Source organism: Ovis aries, chromosome Y (assembly GCF_016772045.2).
Source record: "Ovis aries strain OAR_USU_Benz2616 breed Rambouillet chromosome Y, ARS-UI_Ramb_v3.0, whole genome shotgun sequence".
Taxonomy (NCBI): Eukaryota; Metazoa; Chordata; class Mammalia; order Artiodactyla; family Bovidae; genus Ovis; species Ovis aries.
Window position 1 is genome coordinate 15,433,171 of NC_082741.1, and position 18,524 is coordinate 15,451,694.

General features: G+C 42.6%; 2 pseudogenes; both read right to left on the reverse strand.

Moving 5' to 3' along the window:
- Positions 1 to 421: 421 nt before the first annotated feature.
- Positions 422 to 1,223, reverse strand: LOC132658984 (zinc finger protein 280B-like; annotated as a pseudogene).
- Positions 1,224 to 16,925: 15,702 nt separating this feature from the next.
- LOC132658985 (zinc finger protein 280A-like) lies at positions 16,926 to 17,631 on the reverse strand (annotated as a pseudogene).
- Between the last annotated feature and the right edge of the window lie 893 nt (positions 17,632 to 18,524).

The window sequence follows — 18,524 nt, forward strand, 5'->3', positions numbered from 1 at the left end:
AGTTCAAAATTACGTTGCTAAAACACTCTACAGATTATATGTATAGTAGAGCTTTCGAAATTACAAGTAACTTCAAATACCAAAATAGGTTCTTACTTTTCCTTTCTCCACTTCTCTCATTCTCTCTCTCTCACACACACATGCACACATCTTTTTTACATGTTAAGACAATTACACGAAAAACAGATCATAGATTTTTAAATAGCAGCTCAATATGAAGATCAAACAAAACTGTACTTCCTCTATTTAAAACAAAATCACATAAATTACCCATCGGTTTCCCTATATTTGATATTATTGAATAATGCTGTAAGTTGATCTTTTTGTTTTTAATGGGATTTTTAACTTTGACTGAAATACTTGCTTCAGACTTACTGAAGGCAGAATTAACTATTTTGTTTTCTTTTTTTGACCTCCTCCTTTTAGATTTGGGGGGTGATGATTCAAAATCAGATGTGTTCACAGTAATGGATGCTACTTCCACCAATCCTGGCTGAAGGGGTTCCAGTGATACATGAATGACAATTTTTGTTTCAGAAGACAATCCTTCTAGCTGCTTAGGCTTCTTAAACATTTGATGACACTGGGTCTTGTGCTCCCTTTCCTCTTTGGAAGTTAAAAACTGTAGCCAACATTTGGAACACTGGTGAAAACTCTTTCCCAGTGCCCTCGATGATGACATCTGTATGCTGTTGCAGTTTTAAAAATTTTGAGACAAAACGGGCAAAGTAAATTCTTGGTGTTACCATGGTATGCTCTGAAATGTGCATCCACATCTGCAAAAAATGATGATCTGTAACTGCAAACCTGGCATACATAGGGCATTTCACCAGGCTTATGATTGTCTTTCATGTGCTCTAAGAGAACCTGATCTGTCTCAAAGGACAACTCACAGATGTGACAGACTGCGGAGGGCTCCTGGGGCGTGGGGACACTTTCAGTGTGACACTGCAGCTGGAAGGGAGTAGGAAACTGGCGGAGGCAGTGCTGGCAGGTGGTGTGGGTTTTCCAGCTGTCACCTCTCTGCCTCTCAAGTTCCAAATGGTGCTTCCTGTGATTCATAAACTTGACATTTTTTAGAACTTTCAGGCAGCTGAGGCATTTAAACGCCGTGTGGTCTTCGGTTCTGGCTGCCCAACTCCTCTATGCTCGCCATAGTAGAAGTCACGAAGTAACACAATCAGACTTCCTTCTGTGGGATCACCAATTTTGTTTGGACTTGCCAAACTTGGAAAATCAGTTTTTGTCCGTCCACTTTCCCCTAAAGGTCTTACAGGCTTGCAATGAACACTGTCCTTTGGAAAAGGTGTTGGACAAGGTTCTCCATTCTGAACATGGCTTAGTGAGGTATGGACACGGTCTGGTGTGCTTTGCTGAGTGGTCTCTGTATGAAAAAAACCTGACGGGGAAAAACCTAAGGAATGTTCCCCTACAATGCCATCACTGAGTTTAGGCCTTCTGGGATTTCTGTGATTTGTTTCACAAGGGGAAACTCGCTTTGATACATGAGGACTTTTATTCATATCTCCTGCAGAAACTGCTGTTTCTACTGGATGCTGCAATGACCTTGTGAAGGTAATCAAAGAAGAACATAACTCCTTCGAAAAGCCATCAGGCACTATTTGTGGTGAAATATTTTTATAATCAGCTTGAGACGGAGGTTCAACAATAATAGGACTACCTGTTGATCTGGAGTCAGAGTCAGACACTGGCAAGACAGTCTTTGCTTCTGATGTAGGAGTCACATGACTAACAGGCTGTGATCTGTGAGCGTTACCTTTCCTGAAGTGACCATACCTTTTTCTCCTTGAATAAGAACCTGGGGTATCTCTGTTCAGTATGTTTGAAACGACTGGTTTTGAAGCTGAGCTCATCCCAACAAAGATCACGTCAGCATCTTCATTTACATGTTCCACTCCAACCAAGATCACTTCATCATCATCAGCATCATCATCTACTTGTATCGTCTCTCTCTCCCTTTTCCGTACTTCTGGCTCTTGGTCTTCTTCACGTAACATACGTGGGAGTTCCATATTTTTAATACTTTTTTATTCTTAGAGGGTGCGGCCACAAGTCCCAGTGCTTCCTTTATACAAACTGCCACCTAAGTATAAACATACTACAGATTAGTTAAGTACAGAAAAATGGGCTATTTGATTATCTCCAAAACTCTAGAGTACTTATACACACCCTTATCTTACAGACAAAGACACTGAGTGTCAACCAGACTCAATGACAGCTGAAAAAACTATGACTGCAAGTCTACATGGCTCTAGAATAATAGCTTTGTCGCATGTTCCCTTTAACCTCTTCTACTTTAAAAAATAAAGAGGGGGAAAAAAACAAAACGCCACACTGATCATTACGTGAAATCACATGTAAAGGATGAGTATTTTTACAAAAGCATTGTTCTACAGCGTTTAGAAGCATGGACTTTGGAGTGAAAGGAGATTAAGTTGGAATTCTAACTTAACCACACACCAGTTGCATCTTCTTGGGCAAATTTATAACTTTTAAATATGTTTCTGTATCTTAAAGACAAACATGCTATTTCTTAGACTTAAGGTTAACAGCTTTTTAAAAAGGCATCAGCTATTCAATGGCATCTTGTTTTGTAGTAAAAATGGAAGAAAATGTATCTTAAATGCACATTACAACCGATCCATAAATTCTAATTTCATAAATGTTAACAAAGAAAATAGGTAGCAAATTCAAAGTATAATCTATCTATACCTAGTTAACAAACAGCATAATACAATGTCAAGCACTTAACTCAGGCCTAGGAAACTGAGAATGAGCTCTCTGATAATCTCACCCCAATTCCACACAGATATATCCTAAATTTCTCCCTCTAATCCTGGCTAAACTTCAATCCAACAATGCTTCATCTTTATGCCACACGTCTCTTCCCCACATAGCAGGCAAAGTGATGCCAGTCTTTCTCACATGCCAATATCAGACAGAGACATCACACACACACACACACACACACACACACACACACACACACACCCCCCTGATATCCCTTATGAATACAGGTGAAAGAGTCCTCAACAAAATACTGGCAAACAAAAATCAACAGCATATAAAAAAGACTGTATACCATGATCACATGGGATTTAGGGAGGTATGCAAAGTCGGTTCATTATATGAAAGTCAATCAACATTATGCCATTTTAAAACAATAAAACAAATAACACATCTGCCTGAAGAAAAAGCATTTCCCTGAATCTAGCACCTTTTCATAACCAGGGTTAAAAGAACACTTAATAATTAAGAACAGAAGAGAACTTTCTCAATCAAAGGGCACCTGTAAAAAGACCCACAGCTAACATCATACTTAAGAATGAAAAACTGAAAGCTTTCCCTCTAAGACTGGGAACAACACAAGCAAGTCTATTACACACTTTGGCTCAACATTATAGTGGCAGTTCTATAACCAGAGCAATCAGGTAACAAAAGAGAATTGGTGCTGTAGTTTCAAAACAACAACAACAACAACAATGAAAAAACAAACAAACAAAAAAACAGCCTTCAGAATGGAAAGGAAAAAGTCAAAGTATATTGGAGATAACATAATTTAGTATAAAAAATCTTGAAGAAAACACAAGTATTAGTATTAATATAAACCTTGCAGAATAAAAGACAAATATTTTAAAAGTCAACCACATTTTATACAGTAGCAACAAATGTTGTTAAGTAAATACTTGAATCTACACTAGCATTCAAAAGAATACTTAGGAAGTCAGAAAGAGAAAGACAATATATTCTTTTGAATGGCTGAGTAATACTCCACTCTGTATATGTATCGCAGCTTTCTGATCCATTTATCTGTTGATGGACATCTAGGTTGTTCCATGTCCTGGCTATTATAAACAGTGCTGCGATGAACACCGGGGTACATGCGTCTCTTTCAACTCTGGTTTCCTCAGTGTGTATGCCCAGCGGTGGGATTGCTGGGACATACGGCAGTTCTATTTGCCATTTTTAAAGGAATCGCCACACTGTTCTCCATAGTGGCTGTACTAGACTGCATTCCCATCAACAGTGAGAGGGTTCCCTTTTCTCCACACCCTCTCCAGCATTTATTGCTTGCAGACTTTATAGGAATCAATTCTAATGAGATGGATGAAACTGGAGCCGACTATACACAGTGAAGTGAGCCAGAAAAAAAACACCAATACAGTATACTAACACATATATATGGAATTTAGAAAGATGGTAATGATAACCCTGTATGAGAGACAGCAGAAGAGACACAGATGTATAGAACAGATTTTTGGACTCTGAGGGAGCGGGAGAGGGTGGGATAATATGGTAGAATGTCACTGAAATATGTACACTATCATGTAAGATAGTTGCCAGTCAATGTTCATTGCAGGTTAAAGGATGCTTAGCACTGGTGCACAGGATGATTAAGAGAGATGATATGGGGTGGGCGGTGGGAGGGGGGTGAGGATTGGGAACTCATGTACACCTGTGGCGGATTCATGTCAATGTTGGCAAAACCAACACAGTGTTGTAAAATAAAATAATGTAGAAATAAAAATTTAAAAAAAAAGAGAGAAAGACAAATATCGTATGGTATCACTTACATGGACTCTAAAATATGCCACAAATAAACTGATCTATGAAAGAGAAACAGACTCACAGACATAGAGAGCAGACTATGTGATTCCCAAGAGGGGAAAGGTGGGGCAGGCACAGATTGGGAGCTGGTGATTAGCAGATGCAAACTATAATATATACAATTAGACAAACAAGAGCGTACTGTATAGCACAAGGAACTATATTCATAATTTGAGATAAACAATAATGGAAAAGGGTATGAAGGAAATTGTGTGTGCATATGTGTGTGTTTACATATGAAGGAAAGGAAAGGACAACAGTTGGCAAGCACGTACAGAAACTGGATCCTTGTGTGTTATAGATAGATTTTAAAATGGTGCAACTGCTACAGAAAACAGTTTAAAGGCTCCTCGAAAAATTAAAGAACTAGAGCTGACACATGATTCAGCAATTCCACTTCAGGATATAAATTCAAAAGAAGTTAACATGGGGTCTTGGGATATCTGCAGAGCCGTGCTCACAGCAGCACGAAGCACAACAACTAAGAGATGGAAGCATGGCAATGTCCATCAAATGTGATATATACACACAATGAAATATTATTTAGCCATATAGAGAAAATTCTGTCGCATGCTACAACATGCATGATCATTTCAGACATCAAGCCAAATGCAATAAGCCAGTCGTACAAAAAGACAAATACTGTAAGTTTCTACTTGCATGAAATAGCTAACACAGTCAAGCAATAGAAAGGAAACAAAAAAGAACGATGGAGTCCATGGTCTAGGTCAACGGGCAAGAAAAGAGGAGTTGCTGTTTAATGGGACAAGTGATGGGTACAGAGTTTTGATTTTGCAAGCTGTAAAGGTGTAGAGATCTGCTTCATAAAATGTAATAAGGAATTCCCTCGTAGTTCAGAGGTTAGGACTCCACAGTGTCCTATCAGGGGCCTGGGTATGATCCTCAACCAGGGAACTGTCATTCAAGCTGCACAACACAGCTAAAACAAGGACAACAACAACAAATCAACACTGTGACTATGTGTGTGTATATGTCTTAGTCACTCAGTTGTGCCCAACTTTGCATCCCCATGGACTAAAGCTCACCATGTTCCCTTCCCCATCAGATTTGCAGTGGGTTGCCATTTCTTTCTCCAAAAGGCTGATGAAAGTGTGCAAAATACTCAGCATGCAAAAATGGTTAAAATGGTAAAAATTTAAGTTAGATGTTTTCTACAACAATTAAAAACAGAAAAGCATTTAACAACCAGGAAAAGAATTTGAATAGACATTTCCGACTCTTTGCAACCCCATGGACTGTAGCCTACCAGGCTCCTCCGTTCATGGGATTTTCCAGGCAAGAGTGCTGGAGTGGATTACCATTTCCTTCTCAACGGGATCTTCCCGACCCAGGAATTGATCCCAGGTCTCCTACGTTGCAGGCAGACACTTTCCCTTCTGAGCCACCAGGGAAGCCCCGAGCAAAATGTCAATCAGTCTCACTGAGATACTACTTCACACCCATACTACTTCACACCCAATCAAAAGGACGAATAATAACAAGTGCTGCAGAGGATGTCGAGAAAAGGAATCTTCATGATATTGTTGAGGTTAATTGCTATAAAATGGTACAACAACTCTTGCAAAAGTGGTTTGTCAGTACCGCAAAAATTAAATGTAGAGTAGCCATATGATCCAGGAATTTCCCTCTTTTGTATATATGCAACAACACTGAAAATGTTCAGTCCATGCAAAATCAGTGTTCACAGCAACATTACTCACAATAGCCACAAGGAGTACACCATCCACGTATTATCCATTCATTGACGAATGGATACACAAACTGTGGTATATGCTCAAAATGGACTGCACGGAAGCCTTTTACCATATTCATATACCATATTCAGCCATAAAAATAAAACAAAAACATTCACTGCTATACAAGCATGAAAAAGATGAATCTTGAAAGTACACAAACGAGGGGACTTTCCTGAGATCCAGGGTTTAAGACTCTCCACAGGTGCCATCCCTGGGCTGGGAACTAAGATCCCACATGCCACATAGCTAAATAAATAAATATTTAAAAGAAAATATGACATCTGAACAAAGCCAGACACAAAGGTCACACATTGTATGTGGGAGAACTGTAGGTGGAAGACAAGCAGGAAAGAGAAGCGCTCTGTAATCCAAGTGAAACATTTTTTTCAGGGAGGAGGAAATGAACCACTCTGATAAAGGCTGTCAATAAATTAAATAAAATAACAGTTAAAAATTGACCACTGAGTTAAACATTTGAAATTCACCTGTGGCCTTGACAAGAGTGGCTTTATAGGAAAATGAGAGAACTCGAGATAACAAAGTCTAGGAACAACTCTGCAGAGGTCTATAACAAGCAAATATGAAATAAAAGCAGCAGAAGCAGGAGGTGTCACCAAAAGATGGATTTGTAACGACAGGTCACATTATAGTCAGTCTGTTTGCTGATGGGAACCATCCAGAGAAACAGAAACCTTAATCCAGGACAAAGAGGAGACTTGCTAGAACATCAAGAAATGAGTAGGTCTAGAACTGAGTAGATCAAAATGGAGTACATCAAGCCAGAGAGCACACCAGCTGGAGAAGGCAATGGAAACCCACACTAGTACTCTTGCCTGGAATATCCCACAGATGGAGGAGTCTGGTAGGCCGCAGTCCGTGCGGTTTCGAAGGGTCGGACACGGCTGACTGACTTCACTCTCATGCACTGCAGAAGGAAATGGCAACCCACTCCAGCTTTCTTGCCTGGAGAATCCAAAATAAGGGAGAGCCTTGTGGGTGGCTGTCCATGAGACTGCAGAGTCGGACACGACTGAAGCGGCTTAGCAGCAGTAGCAGCACACAAGAAGGGTACACAAGCCAAATAATTTGCTCACATTGACAGAGCTGAGATCATATGAAAAAAAAGGCTGGCATAGTGGATTAATGGGTATGGTAACCAGCCTTCAAGTGAATTCAATCTCCTAATATTCCCACCCCTGTGTAGTTCTCTCTCAATCTATCAAAGGGTAGACCTGTGAGACTAAGCAAATACACAAGTGAAGATGTGTAACATCTGAAAAAAGACTCTGCACTTTATCATGGGTGCAAGCGCTTTCCTGAATCACTCATTCTGAGTAAAGACAGCAGCCTCCACAAGAGAAGCCCCTTGGAGAGGCCCACAGAAGGAGGAACTGAGGCTTCAAGAGTACAGACAAGTGAGAGAGCTTAGATTCAACAAGCTAAGTCTTCAGAGGTTGCCAAGCCAGACAAAAGCTTGACTACTACCTCAGGAGAGATCCTAGGCCAAGAGATAACAAGTGGGAAGTTATTTCAAACTATTCCATTTTGAGATCATATGTACAACACAAACATTTCAAGTTCTAATACCATTCACATCATACTTACACACAGAACAGTTCTCCTATAAATATAGCAAAAATCACACACACACACACACACACACACACACACACACACACACACACACACACTCACCCAATCCAAAGCACCAAAACACAGGAGTTGCCTAGCAGTCCAGTGGTTTGGTTAGGACTCAGCCCTCTCACTGCCAGGATCCTGTGTTCGATCCCAGGCTGGGGAACTAATATCCTATGAAGCCACATGTTGTGACCAAAACAAAACATGCTGTGAAGTTCAAAGCTGTACCAGCAAGAGAAGTATACAACACAGCTGTAGGCACAAGTTGCTGGGCATAGAGCTTCCTATGATCTTGTTTACACGCATGAAATGAACTCAGATGGTGCCTCACCCCCAACCAGTGGAGTTCACTTACTTAATGAAGAAAAGCCCTTAAGGGTACAGAAATGAGCAAGTAATCTCACGTGAACATGTTAAATCACAGGATATTTTCTCTGAATGAACCACTGGATTCATTCATTCATTTGGCCATGCTGTTTGGCTTGTGGGGTCCCAGTTCCCTGACCAGAGATTGAATCCAGACCACTGCAGTGAAAGCCCAGAATCCTAATCACCAGGCCACCAGGGAACCCCCACACCTGCATTGCTTTGCTTTCCTAGCTAAAACCTTAGGATATGTGCATTGCCCCACTTTAGCCTCACCAAGTGGTAGGAGTCAGCTCTACACAGCTTAAGACCCATGGTGCTCTTACTTTTTTTTTCTTTCAAGAAGGCAGGGGAAAGCAAGCCACCCTGCCTGTTTTTAAGCTTGCCACTCAGAAAGCTGCAAACCTGAAACCATGATGGCCCTGAAGTCAGCACCCGCAATCAGGGTCAGGTAATCCCCAATCAGGAATACTCTCTCTCAACAGCAACGTGTCAGCCGACGAATGAAAGGAGAAAAACGCAAAGTAAGAAAGCCACACCTTTGTCCCTGTTGTAAAGGTGTCTGTCACCTTACCTCAGGGGCCCACTGAACTCCTGAGCGCTTGAGACCTCCCAGGCAGCACACGGTCACATCCTGGGGACAAGCAGAGGAAACGGCCAGGGTGAGTCACCTGTTCTGGGAACATTCTCTCCCCCCAGGCCCTACCTGGTCCTACCCTACGGATGCTGACCAGGCGTCTCACACTCAACCAGACCAAGTGATTGAACTCCTTTGCCCTGAGCTTCTTCCTCCCGCCTCCCTTCTCTCAGTAACAAACAAACAAATACCTCATCTGCCAACTTCCCGAACCAAAGGCCTGAATCTCGGGGCCCCCAGGGACGGGGCAGCCCTGGAGGCCGAGGAGAGGCAGAGGAAACAGGAAAATGACTAAAGCACCAGGGCAGTGAAGAGGCTGCTAGATAGATGTTTTTTGTTTTTAGTGTGTTTTTGTTTGTTTGTTTGTTTGTTTGTTTTGCTGCTCCTGCCTGACTGTGCCTGGGTGCAGAACCGGGTTGGGTCGTGAAGATTTGTGCATCTGTGTTTAAATACATTAGGTTCCACAGGAGAGCTGGGGGTGGTGCCAGGGGCCAAGGGCCTAAGAGGCCCTTTCCGCGATCTGGCTTGTCCCGCCCCTGGGCAGGAAAGCTGCTGGAGAGCAGAGCCCGCCCATACTAGAGAAGGGAGAGGGCGAAAGGAGCCTGAAGCCTGCGGATCCTGCCACAAGCTCTCACCGCCCTCACCAGCCGCCCCGCCCAGCAAGGCCTCCTGCGAGTGGGGACCCGAGAAACCCTCCCTTTAGCCGTCAGGCACTGCTTTGGCTGAACCATGCTCCAGTCCTTACCGGTCCCCATTGAGGGAGGAGACAGAACTGCCAGCAACTCACCTGCCCTAGGCAGTTCCAAGATTAACCCTGAGGAGTCGAGCCTGAGGGGATGAGGCCTCCTCAGGTCCGGGGCGCCGCCTCAGCTCCCCCTACAGGCCTGCGGGCTGCCTCCAATGATTGGCTGCCAGGGGTCGGCGCCTGCAATCTGATTGGCCGCGAGGCCAAGTTGGGCGCATGCGCGCGCGATGAGCCCTCCCCCCACCCCCTCACCCTGTAAAAGCACCCACTGTAGGCGTGGTCAGGCTGAATCTGAATCTCAAGAGTATTGGGTCAAGATTGCTCAGCTCACTAAACGCGAAGAAAGAAAAAACAGATGGCACAGTCGCCAGGGCTCAGGGCTGAGAACGGCCTCCAAGTCTACCAGGGGAGTCCAGTGATGGTGTCCGGCACTCACAGCCCTCAGGGGTGACCTCCCTTAAGCCAGTTCTTTGCTTAAGGAACTTGACCTTACAGTGGATCTTGGCGCCCCTCCTCTTGGAATTACATTTCAATCAAGGCAGGGCAGCCTGCCCCTGTTATTGCACTGTCTATTGTGAGCTGAGAATGAGCTTTACTTTTTCTTCTTCTTCTTCTTCTTTTTTTTTTTTTTTTAATTTTAGAGCTTTACACTTTTAATGGCTGAGGAAAACCGAAAAGAATTTTATTTTCTGACGTGGAAATTGTGTGAAAATCAGTTTTCAGAGTCCTTAAAGTTGGAACGGGGACTTGCCAGTTTCTTTGGTTATTGTCTATGGCTGAAAACTTAATTAATCGCCAATGATCATATTTGCAAAGCCTAAAATATTTCTTTTTTGGCCCTTCAGAGTCTTTTTTAAATGCCCTGTTCTGCTGGAAGTCTCCTAGTAGACCGTTGAGATCTCCTATGGGAGGATAAAGTTTTCCTTTTGTTACATTATTTTCTTCTCTATTATATGCATTTTTCATTCTTTACTAATTTCATTCCTTCATATCGCTATAAGTTTGTTCTGTTGCTCATCTTTACAACTTTTTGAGATAACTATTTGTAACTCTTATTTCTCTTGTATCTAATGCTATAAATTTACCTTAATTTGTTGTTGTTGTTCAGTCCCTCAGTCATGCTGGACTCTTTGCAACGCCATGGACTGCATGCAGCACACCAGGCCTCCCTGTCCTTCACTGTCTCCTGGAGTTTGCTCAAACTCGTGTCCATTGAGTTGGTGATACCATGCGAACATCTCATCCTTCGCTGCCCACTTCTTCTCCTGCCCTCAGTCTTTCCCAGCATCTAGGTCGTTTCCAATGAGTTGGCTTTTCACATCAGGTGGCCAAACTATTGGATCGTCAGATTCAGCATCAGTCCTTCCCGTGAAAAATCAGAGTTGATTTCCCTTAGGATTGATTGGTTGAATCTTGCTGTCCAAGGGACTTTTGAGAGTCTTCTCCAACACCACAGTTCAAAAGCATCAATTCTCCGGCACTCCACCTTCTTTACGGTCCAGCTGTCACATCCATACATGACTGCGGGAAAAACCATAGCTGTGACTAGATGGACTTTGTCAGCAAAGAAATGTCTCTGCTTTTTAATAGGCTGTCTAGGTTTGTCATAGCTTTTCTTCCAAGGGCCACATATCTTTTAAGCTCATGGCTGCATTCACCATCCACAATCATTTTGGACCCCAAGAAAATAAAGTCTGTTACTGTTTCCATTGTTTCTCCAACAAATTTAACTGTATCCCACAATTTTTGTGAATAGACTGCTCATTATCATTCACGTCCGAGTATATCCTAATATTCTCTTCTAAAGACAAGACTATATATTGCATGGGCTTCCCTGGTCACTCAACTGGTAAATCACTTTCCCGCCAATGCAGGAGACACAAAAGGCCTGGGTTCGATCCCGGGTCAGGAGGATCCGCTGGAGAAAATAATGGCAATCTGCCCCAGGATTCTTGCATGAAAATTCCATAGAGATATATGTTATGTGTTAACATAGTTATTTCTATTTTCCAAGTGAATGGCATTTTCAAAGATGTTTCTTGGTCAATTTCTCATTATTGCATTATAGTCAGATGACACAGTCTAAGTATTATTGACCCTTTGTATTTGAAGATTTCCGTTAAGTATGCAGATTTCCATCTCAGTGAAGTCAAAATGAAGTGGGTGTTGTGTAGAGAAAACACTTGCAATGTCTGAAATGTGTGTATGTGAAATGACTTCCTTTATGCTTCACAATTATTCCAGCATCTTTCAGTAGGGTACCTTTAACTAAGTTCCAGGGTTTCCTCAAATTTTACCAGTTTTTCCACAAATGCTCTTTCCTAGTTTCATATTCCCATATAGGATACTGAACTGCATGAGAATATAGAGCAAAAAGCTACAGATACCTCCCTTAGCTTACTCTGGTCTATAGCAGTTTCTTAAACTTTCCTTGTTTTTCATGACTTTTGACAGTTTTCAGGAGTCCTTCAGGGACAGGTATTTTGCAGAATGACTCTCTATATGGGTTTGGGATGTTTCTCCTGATTGCCCTGGGGTTTATATAATTTTAGAACCATACCTCCAAGGCAAAATATCTTTCTCATCATTTCCCATCAAGGATTCATACTATCAATATGACTTACCGCTAGTTCGTCTGCTATAAAGTTGTCTCCTTCCTACTGACATATTCTGTTCTTGGAAACAAGCCACTAAACACAGCCTACATTTAGGGAGGGGCATGGACTCTCATCTTGAGGAAAATATCTAAGAGATACACAAATTACTGAGTATACAAGTTAATTGAAACTCCTTTGTAAGGAAGATCTGGTTCTTCTAGCCATATCTTTTAATTTTAAATTAATTAAAGTAAAGATTTAATAGGTTTTCCAGTTTGTGCTAGTGGTAAAGTACCTGCCTGCCAATACAGGAGATGTAAAAGAGGTGGGTTCAGAGGAGCCTGATGGGGTCACAAAGAGTTGGACAGACTGAAGCCGCAGAACACACACAAAGATTTAATACCTCAGTCACACTGGCTACATTTTAACATTCGCAAAGTGGCATATTAGACAAGGACATAGAAAATATATTTTATTGAGAATTCCTTAGTGATCGGGTTGTTAGAGATTTGTGCTTCCACTGCAGGGGGCAGAGAGTCAATCCCGGGTTGAAGATCTAAGATCCTTTAATCCTCACAGCAAGGCAAAAAAAAACAAAAACAAAACCAAAAAACCTGCCAGATGAACACTCCATCTGAAAATTCAGATAAGGGATATAAACAGAACACCTCACAGAAAAGAAAAGAAACATAAGCATTTATATATGTGAAAAGCTGATCGCCCTCATGAGGGAATACATGTAACAATTATTAAAAAGTTTTCTATTGCTGCAGAAATGTCTGTGAATAGCACTGACTTAGGTCATTGTTTTTCCAACCTTTCTTCTTTTCAAAAGTAATGCATATTAACACATGAAACTGCTTTAGCTCTGTCTCAAAAATTTGCTATTTTCACTATCATTCAGTTCAAATAATGTTTTTCCCATAACAATTTCTCTTCGGAGCAATAAGTTATTTAGGTTCAGAAGCAGGAGAAGGAGAAGCCTAAACCACAACATTAAAGAGGCTTGTGAATTACAGAGGTGCCGCTTTTGCACTTTGGGTTCCTGGCAGTCCTTACTCTATCCTCAGCCTGTTTGCAGTGCTATTGCTTCATTTTCAAACTTTGGGAGTTCTGTACTCCTCAGTTATCTTTCTGGGTTTTTGTTTGGTCGTGCCACAGAAGCTGTGGGATCTTAGTTCCACAACCAGGTGTTGAACCCTGGCCATTGACAGTGAAAGCATCAAGTCCTAACCACTGAACCAGCAGGCAATTCTCATATCTTTTCCTTTCTTTCTTTCAAATATTTATTTATTTACTTGGCTGCGCTTGTTTTCAGTTCCAGCACAAGGACCCTTCAATCTTCATTGTAGCATGTGGGAGCAGGAATTTTAATTGTCACATGTGGTAGTTTTAGTTGCAGCATGTGGGATCTAATGCCCCGACCAAGGAATGAACTTGGACGCCCTAATCTGGGAGCACCGAGTATTTCCACCGGACTACAGGCATGTCCTTCCCATGATTGAACCCAGGTCTCCCACATTGCAAGTGAATTCCTTACTGTCTGAACCACCATAGCTTTGACTATAAGAATTTCGGTCAGCAGAGTGATGCCTTAGCTTTTTTTTTTTTTTTTTTTTTTTAATGCTGTCTATGTTTGCCATACCTTTTCTTCCAAGGAGCTAGCTTCCTTTAATTTTGTGGCTACATTCACCATCCACAGTGATTTTGGAGTCCAAGAAAATAGAATCTGCTGTTATTCTAAATTGTTCACCATTTCTTTGCCATAAAGTGATGGGACCAGATGTTGTGATCTTCGTTTTTTGAAACTTGAGTTTTAAGCCAGTCTTTCACTCTCCTCTTTTGCCACCATCAAGAGGCTCTTCACTTTCTGCCCTTAGGGTGACATCATCTGCATATCTGAGGTTGTCGCTGTTTCTCCAGCAATCTTTATTCCAGATTGTGCTTCATCCGGCCCAGTGTTTTTCATGATGTACTCTGCATTTAAGTTAAATAAGCAGGGCAACAGTATATAATCCTGACGTACTCCTTTCCCTATTTGGAACCAGTCACTTGTTCCATGTCCAGTTCTAAGTGTTGCTTCTTGACCTGCATACAGATTTCTCAGGAGGCAGGTCAGATGGTCTGGTATTCCCATCTCTTTAAGAATTTTCCAGAGTTTATTGTGGTTCACACAGGCAGAGGTCTCATACTTCGTGGAAAATAGATGAAGAAACAATGGAAACAGTGACAGAATTTATTTTCTTGAGCTCCAAAATCACTGCAGATGGTGACTGCAGCCACGAAATCAAAAGATGCTTGCTCCTTGGAAGAAAAGCTGTGACAAATCTAGAAAGCTTATGAAAAAGCAGAGACATTACTTTGCCAGCAAAGGTCCGTGTAGTCCAGGCTATTGTTCTCCCACTAGTCATGTATGGGTGTGAGAGTTGGAGCATAAAGATGGCTGAGCACCAAAGAACTGCTGCTTTTGAAGTGTGGTGTTGGTGAAGATTCTTGAGTGTCTGTTGGACTGGCCGCGAGATCAAGCCAGTCAGTCCTACAGGAAATCATCACTGAATAGTCACTGTAAGGAATGATACTGAAAGTGAAGCTCAATACTTTGACCACCTTATGGGGAGAGCTGACTCATTAGAATACATCTTAATGCCGGAAAAGTTTGAAAGGAGGAGGAAGGGATGACAGAGAATGAGATGGTTGGATGGCATCACACACTCAACGGACTTGAGCTTGAGCAAGCTCCAGGAGACGGTGAAGGACAGAGAAGCCTGGTGTTCCGCAGCCCACGGGATCGCAAAGAGTGACCACGACTGTCCAACAACAAATTATTATTTGTCTTGCTTGATGTTTTTCTTGTTTCTGCAGCTTTTCACTTCTAATTAAACTTGTTTTTTGAAACTCATGGAAGGTCTAGGACGAAAAATTCTTCTACAAATAAGGGACTACATTGGTGGGGGTTGGGCAGGGGATGGTCTATCACTGGGAAAGCCCTGCAGGGTCCTGCTCAGTTATATCATGAAACAGACTGGCAATGCCAAGTGTTCAATAGAAATGGAAATGCCAGTACTGTTAGTGGAAATACACATTGTTCCAATCAGTTTCAAAAAAGCGTTTGACTGTACCTGCCTGTTAGAATGGCTCAGTCAGTAACATCTGGCTGCAGTGGAGGAGACCTTGGTTTGAACCCTGGGTCAGGAAAATCCTCTGGGGAAGAAAATGCCAACCCACTGTTGTATTCTTGCCTGGGAAATCCTATGGACAGTGGAGCCTGGTTGGCTAGTCTATGGGGCTGTAACAGTTAAATACCACTTAGCAACTAAACCACTGCCACATGCGTTGTCAGAAAATCTCATGTCTAGACATATAGATATAGCTATCCTAGAGAAATTACAATGAAAGACACAAAAAGGTCCATAGGCAGCTTATTCACAAAGGAAAAATGAGAGCCTTAAATTTCAGGCACAATCGTGCCAGTTCATCCGAGGGAATTCTACCCAGCAATCAAAAAAGAATGTTCCACAGCTGCATACAATAAGAATGCATCTCACTTATTTAAAGGAAAACCAAGACCAGCGGAACAGAAAGTCTACTGTGTGATTCTATTTATTTAAAATTTGAAAGAAAGAAAAATGAATCCCGGGTGCTAGAGGTCAGAGAAGTGGTTACTTTGAGGGGCAGAGAGTGGCCAGTAAGGAACATGGAGATTCCAAAGCTACTTCATAGTAGAGAGAGGAAAGAAATACAATCTCAGTTACAGTAAAGCCAGACTTTATTTAGGTGGGATCCAAAATACCTGTAGATGTTTACTGATGCCGTGAAATTAAAAGATGCTCACTCCTTGGAAGAAAAGTTGTGACAAAGCTAGGCAGTGTATTAAAAGAAAGAGACATTACTTTGCCAACAAATGCCCATAAAGTCAAAGCTATGGTGTTTCCAGTAGTCAGGTACAGATGGAGGAGCTGCACCATAAAGAAGGCTGAGTGCTGAAGAATTGATCTTTTCAAACTGTGGTGCTGGAGAATGGAGAAGACTCTTGAGAGTCCCTTGGACTGCAAGGAGATCCAACCAGTCAATCCTAAGGGAAATCAACCCTGAATATTCAGTGGAAAAACTGATGCTGAAGCTCCAATACTTTGGCCTCCTGATGGGAAGAGTCAACTCATTGGGAAAACAAAACAAAACAAAACACAACCCTTGATCCTGGGAAATATTGAAGGCAGCAGCAGAAGGCATGACAGAGGATGACATGGTTGGGTGGCATCAGCAACCCAACGGAATGAGTTTGAGCAAGCTTCAGGGGATGGTGATGGACAGGGAAGCGTGGCATACAGAAGTTCATGGGGTCACAGGGAGTCAGACACGACTGAGCAACTGAACAACAAAAGCCAGGCAGGGTCTTTATGTACAGCTGGCTGAACCTCAATGGGGCTTTTCTGAATTTCTGGAGGTGGGTAGAACATAATTTTTTAGCCAGATCCCATGCTGCAGCATGTCTGGAATACTTTGTGTTCGTAGTCAGTCTTTTTTGTGTGTTTTCAGGGTGGCACTTGGGAGTCAGTGTTCCTCACAATGATGGATGCTGTCTCTCTCAGTCCCAGCTGAACTGAACTTTGGATCATGACCTCTGTTTCAGGAGGCAACCCTCGCAAGTGCCCTGGCTGTTTGAATGACTGATAATTCTTGGTTTGGTTCTCTGTCTTTTCCTTCACGTTCAAACTTTGTAGCCAGCACTTGCAACATGGAAAGACCCTCCTGTTGCAGTTCCTCCGAGCGTGATTTACAAAGGATGTCACCTGCTTGAAAATTTCGAGGCAAAACAGACAAACAAATTGTTCGTGTTTCCATGCCATGTTCTAAAATACGTCTCTACGTTGGCACAGGCTGACAATCTGTAACTGCAAACACGGCACACATAGGGCATTTTGCCAGGTTTGTGACTGTCCTTCATGTGCTGTAAGAGAACCTGATCTGTTTTGAAGGACAATTCGCAGACATTACAGACCGTGGAGGGCTCCCAGGAAGCATGGACCCTTTCCATGTGACACTGCAGCTGGAACGAGGTGGGAAACTGGTGGTGGCAGTGCTGGCAGGTAGTGTGGGTTTCCCAGCTGTCACCCTTCTGCCTCTCAAGCTCCAGATGGTTCCCCACGTGGGTCATAAACTTGACATATTTTAGAACACTCAAGCAGCTGAGGCATTTAAAGGCTGTGTGAGTCTTCTGTTCTGGTGCCGTCTCTTGTATGCTCCATAGTAAAAGCCATCAGATAACATTTACTCTCATCAGTAAATTTGATCCCAGATTTACTTTCATGGGATCAACAGTCTTGCCCTGACGTGCAAGAGTCAAAAAGTCCATTTTCTCCAGCCCTGACAAACTACATGCTCCTTCTGGATCCATAAGACGGAAGCATGCCTGGTCATTGGTGTGAGTCCGTGAAAATGATGCCCCACCATGAACATGGCTCGGTGAGGTCGGGGAATCTTCCAAGGTCATAATCGTGTTTTTCCAGGAGAGATACCTGGGGGGGGGGCGGAGAATGGTGGAGGCAGGTCCCCCTGGGACTCCATCGCTGAGTTTGGGTCTTTTGGGATTCCCACTGTTAAAATTCACATCTGAAGTGGGACACCGCTTTGAATTAAGAGGACTTTCATCCTTGCCTCCTAATGAGAGAACAGCTCCAGAGAGACAGTGAGGCCGCAGAGAGAACAATTCTGAATTGTGAAGGACAGTTTCCGGCGAGCTTGTTTTCTAACCAGGTTTAGATGAAGGCTCAGAAATAATAGAACTGCCTCTTCCTCCCCATACACACTGAGAAGCTGGTGATATGGCAGCTGGCTCTGATGCTGGGGTCCTAAGATTTGCAGGTTGCAACGTGCAGGAGGGATCTGGACTCACGTGGTCCTTCATTCTTCTTGAAGATGAGTCCCTGGTCACTCTGTTCAAAACGTTAGAAATGACTGGCTTTGAAGTTGAAATCACTTTGACAAAGAAGGTTTCAGCATCCTCCTTGACGTGCTCCACTCCAACAAAGATGACCTCAGCATCGTCATTGTCCTCACCTCTGGATTTGGACACGGCGGTCTTTTTCTCGGGTTGTGGTGGTGCTTGTGCTTCCTCACATGGGAAGAGATGGGCCATTTTGCAACCGCTTTTGGCT